At 50.0% G+C, this 4,557-nt stretch overlaps 1 long non-coding RNA gene across 1 annotated transcript; it reads left to right on the forward strand.

Annotated features, from left to right (window-relative positions):
- Positions 1–2,821: 2,821 nt before the first annotated feature.
- On the forward strand, positions 2,822–3,993 carry LOC135311804 (uncharacterized). Its single transcript, XR_010371353.1, has 2 exons — positions 2,822–2,925; positions 3,500–3,993. It is a non-coding gene; the product is annotated as an uncharacterized LOC135311804 (long non-coding RNA).
- The last annotated feature ends 564 nt before the right edge of the window (positions 3,994–4,557 follow it).

The raw sequence follows: 4,557 nt of genomic DNA on the forward strand, positions 1-4,557 counted from the left end.
CCTAAACAACCCCAGCTCCCTCAGCGCTCCCCATCAGACTTGTTCTCTAGACCCTGCCCCAGCTTTGTTGCCCTTCTCTGGACACGCTCCAGCACCTCAAGGTCCTTCTTGTCCCGAGGGGCCCAAACCTGAGCCCGGCATTCGATGTGCAGCCTCACCAGCGCCGAGCACAGGGGCATGATCACTCCCCCGCTCCTGCTGGCCACACTGTTGCTGATACAAGCCTGGGTGCTGTTGGCCTCCTTGGCCACCTGGGCACACTGCTGGCTCATGTTCAGCCGGCTGTCAGCCAGCACCCCCAGGGCCTTCTTCGCTGGGGAGCTTTCCAGCCACTCTTCCCCAAGCCTGTAGCATTGCATGGGGTTGTTGTGACCAAAGCACAGGACTGAGCACTTGGCCTTGTTAAACGTGCGTTCAGTCATAAGCCTGCAGATGGTAGCCTTGCACCAGTGGCTCCTCAGATGAGTGCATGCACCAGGGGTCTGAATCTGCGGTTCCTCTCGTACTGAGCAGGATTAATATTGCAGCAACACATCATCGGTAGGGTAAAACTAACCTGTCTCACGACGGTCTGTGTCTGACTCTGGTCACCATCACTGGACCTGACCCTGACCAGTGGATTGACTTCCTAGTTTGTCCTCAGACCTGCCTTGTGTACAAGCTACTACACAAGCTTGTGTAGTAGTCTGGACTCTCAGCTGACCCTGTCTGCCATTGTCACTGGGCCTGCCCTGCTCCCATTGCCTGGGCATTGTGGGACTGAGCCCTGGCTGGTGACACCCCTACCCTGACTGGTGAGACTGTATTATCATGCTCGGCCCCTGGCTCTCCATCCATTAAAGAGCAGTTGGCCCTCTATGATCACTGACAGTATACAAGGAATAGATACATTATCTGCTCCAGAGACACCATAAACAGAGACAAGCCAAGGTGAACTAGGACCTGGAGAACAGTAACTCATCTTGTTCTTTGAGGTGCTTACTTTAGCATTGCAGATCCCCTGGACTCTATTATAATGGAAGAGGAGATGGTGAATGCTCCTTTTGACTTAACATCTGTGACTAATCATGTCTGCCATTTCTGTTTTTGATCTGTCCCAGGCACTTTATTTGTATATATTACATTATCTGGGTTAAGCACAGCTTCCCTTTCTCACTTCTATCTATCTAGTCCGAAGTTGTTTAACAAGATCTTCCTGTTTTTATTCCAACTCAGTATCAAGAAGTTACAGGTACTAAGTAGCATTCAGCATTGAACTTATTTTTTATGCAGTGAATACATGCTCTCTGTATCACTGAAGAATTCATAGGTCTCTGATCGTTGATTTCTCAACATTGCTTTGCTGACAGTCTCTTCAGAAGCTTGCCTGTTTCATTCCCCTTCCCGTTATTCATAGTAGTTTTTTACTGTAAAGAACTTCCCTCCGCCAAGTGTGTCTGTGGAGAAATACAGCACTGCTATAACAAGCACGACTGACATCTGAATGAAATTACAGGATTGGGAACATGAATGTAGTCTTGCATAGTTTCACTATTATGCTACTAAGTTGTTTGTGTATTTTTAATGAAAACTGCCTTAAATTAATGGGCTAGATGGGGAATAAAAGAGGAAGAATCACTATTGTCAGTATCTTTTGTATAGCAGCACTTTTTGGGTACCAGCATGGAGGGTTTTTTTTGTTTGGGTTTGTTGTTTGTTTTTGGTTTTTTCCTTACCAGCATATACAGCCACTAGTGCCATCCTCACCTTCTGGGAAAAAATGCAGGAGGTGACCTAAGGAATGAAGTTTCCTGTGATCAGATAAGCTGGCCTTAACCTGTGACTAGACTGGTAAATTCCCAGTGCAGCCAGGGTGGCATTCAAGTTCAGTGTGGCTGAACATCCAGTACGATCTGATTAAGTGAAAACACACATCTGCTTGGCCTGGCCAGTTAAAGTCTCCCCACACAAAAAAGGCAGGAGGAACAAATCTCAGGTGCCCAGAGCACATCACTCCATTTGCCAGAGTCTCTGTCTTCACTTACAACAGTCACATTTTAATTTCTAATCTCAACTTCATTTATACAAACCAATATTGTAGCATGTAGAGAAGACAAACTGTATTTAAAGTCAGAAGAAGATGTACTGAGTGTGTTTTCAGTCCTTGATGAGAGAAACAGCATCACTTAGCAGTGGATAAATATTTTAGAAGTATGTTGGTTTAAAGTAACTAAATAATTGAGAATTCAGCAAAAGTGCAGGTAAATAGTTTCTGTAGTTGAAGAACTGTAGCTTTTTATTGTCTGAAATTGTCAAACTTCAGCTTTCAACTGTGTAGCTCATCGGGTCTGTTGCAGACCTGTTGCTAGGAGTCTTGGTGCACATGAACGCTCAGGTCTACGGCTCGTGATCTTATACCTCGACTTCCCTTTTTCCTGTGAACACTACCCCAGATTTTTCAGACAGCTTTTAGGCATACTGTAGCTTTATTGTAGATGCGCCTTTGTCCTTCATAGAGACTTAACTTGCATTTAGGTTTATGGAAACACTTTCGTTCCGACACGCTGACGCTACTGAGACTCAGGCGGCTGAGCACGAACGGGCCACGCTCGCAACCCTTCCTCCTCGGTTTTGCTCCGTTCAGACCTGCTAGGAGCAAGTTTAAATCCCCTGGGAGCAAACACCGCCCCTACGCGGCCAGGACTCCCGGCCCGCGGCGGGGAGGTGAGCGCGGCCCGGCCCCACCCGCTCCCACCGCCCCCGGCCGAAGCGCGGGGCCCAGCCCAGCGCCGGGGGCGGGGACGCGGCGGGCGAGGCGAGGCGGGGCGGGGCGGGGCGGGAGCGGCCCAGTACGTCACCGTGCATCACCGTGCGTCACCTGTCGGCGCCGCGGCCGTTACCCGCGCGGCGAGCACTTCCGCGTTCTGGTTGCGTAGCAGGGCAGAGGTAGCGGGGGCGGCGGGAGGGGGCGGTCGGAGCGCGCAGCCGCAGCTCGGCTCCGTCCCGCGCCCTTGAGGGCGTTCGTGGTGCAGCTCCCACGTCTGTGACTCGCTCTCGAGTCCGCCGACCGGCCCGGTGTCCCAGAAGGTCGGTGGCCGCCGGAAGCGGGCTCGTGGTGCCGAGCCGATGGCCCGCGACGGAAGGGCGGTGCCCGGCCGGGCAGATGACTCCGTCACGGCGGCCCGCGGCTGGCTGGTCGCCACCGCCTGCCCTGCCGGCGGCACGGAGCCGCCCTGAGCCCCTCCTCACATTCTCTTCCCTCCCCACCCCGGTGAGAAATGGGATGCTGCGTGCAGGCAGCTTAAGCCTCCAGTCGAAGACTTCGCGACTTCAGCATATGAATAGCTTTGTGTCATTCTGCAGTCAGGGACGCTTGGATCTTCTGGAAAAGCTCGATCAGCAGTACGGTACTCACTGTATCTGGAGGGCAGTCAGTTCACAGAATCATAGAGTATCTCAAGTTGGAAGGGACCCATTAAGGATTAACAAGTCCAACTCCATGTTCCTTGAACCCTGACAGGCTTGGTGCTGTGACCACTTCCTTGGGGAGCCTGTTCCAGTGACTGACCACCCTCTCAGTGAAGAACCTTTTCCTAATGTCCAGTCTGAACTTCTCCTGACACAGCGTCACTTCATTTGTGTCCTGTCACTGGTCACCAGAGAGATCAGCGCCTCCCCCTCTGCTGCCCCCCTTGAGGAAGTTGTAGTCTGCGATGAGGTCACCTCTCAGCCTTCTCCAAGCTGAACAAACTAAGTGACCTCGCTCCTCATAAGTCTTGCCCTCGAGGCCTTTCACCATTTTGGTTGCCCAACACCAATGTTGGGCCCTGGGACCCCAGAGGCCTTTCCTCAGAAGAGAGCTGCTGCAGTCCCCCAGTCGTCTTCATAGCTTAAATTCCCATACTTCGGAGTTGCTTGCTCCTGCGCTCTTGTGTTCAGTTCTTTAGTGTGTGCCCCTATACAGATTAGTACCTGATTTTAAGTTCTGAATTAAAGTTGTGACATTTACCTATACTTCTTTCCTTTTTGTGATGTTCTTTTAAATTATTCTCTAATTTTTGTTCTCAGTCTTAGCTCCAGATAATATAGTCTTGCTTGAATTGCTCATTTACAGCCTTCTTGAGCTGCGTATACGAACACAGTTGCTGTCCTTGCTGTGACTGTACACGTTTGCAGAGCTGTGCCATTGGACCCTGAGGTCTTTAAGGCAGGTGTTACACGTGGCTTACAAAGAAAAGAGTATGTTGTCATTTTACTACCAATAATAAAGCTGTTGACCTGTACCTACTTTCAGGAAAATGAATGTCAGCAAAGCATCAGAAAAGCTTTCAGCTCATAAAGCTGAAAACTCGTTTTAATAATTAAAAAAAATCTGGAAAAAAACCTCAACCCAGCTGAAAAATCAGTAAAATAGTGCTGAGGTGGGATAGCCAGGAGATGTGTTGGTATTTTTCAGTGACTTGCTTCTATGCAATGACTGCTTTGGGAGTAAGGTAGAGAAAGGGATTTCCTTTCTTCAGGAGTGGTGCTACAGCAGATAAGGTCAGTAGCCAGTCATTTTAACTTTGGGCAGTACAC

Source organism: Phalacrocorax carbo, chromosome 2 (assembly GCF_963921805.1).
Source record: "Phalacrocorax carbo chromosome 2, bPhaCar2.1, whole genome shotgun sequence".
In the NCBI taxonomy this organism is placed as follows: Eukaryota; Metazoa; Chordata; class Aves; order Suliformes; family Phalacrocoracidae; genus Phalacrocorax; species Phalacrocorax carbo.